We start from the raw sequence: 519 nt of genomic DNA, 5'->3' as shown, positions 1-519 counted from the left end.
AGTCACTCTGGCTGCCTGCTCCCACCTAGGCGGCTCCCCTAGGCCTGCAGTTCTGCCTGAGCCTTAGGTTCATCAGGACCGTGGAGCTGAAGAAGCCAAAAAGCACGGGACAGAGGCTGTGTAACAAAAGACTTGTCTGAGGCAGAGACAATAGCCTGAGGGGAGACTAAAAAGACAAGTGTCCTAGTTTGTTTCTTCATTGCTGTGAAAAAACACTGACCACTACCAACTTGGGGGGGAAAGGGTTTATTCGGCTTAGGTCACAGTTCATAAGGGAGCCCAAGGTAGGAACTCAGGGCAGGAACCTGGAGGCCAGAGCTGGAGCACAGGCCATGGAGGAACACTGCTTACTGGCTTGCTCCCCAGCCCTGCTCAGCCTGCTTTCTTATGCAACACAGGCCCACCTGCCCAGGGATGGCACCACCCACAGTGGGCTGGGCCCTCCCACATCACTCATTAAGAAGATGCCCCAGCTGGGCGTGGTGGCACACATCTTTAATTCCAGCACCCGGGAGCGGT

Source organism: Nannospalax galili, unplaced genomic scaffold (assembly GCF_000622305.1).
Source record: "Nannospalax galili isolate Female #2095 unplaced genomic scaffold, S.galili_v1.0 scaffold977, whole genome shotgun sequence".
In the NCBI taxonomy this organism is placed as follows: domain Eukaryota; kingdom Metazoa; phylum Chordata; class Mammalia; order Rodentia; family Spalacidae; genus Nannospalax; species Nannospalax galili.
The sequence above is the reverse complement of the archived record's forward strand: the minus strand, read 5'-3'. Positions refer to the sequence as shown.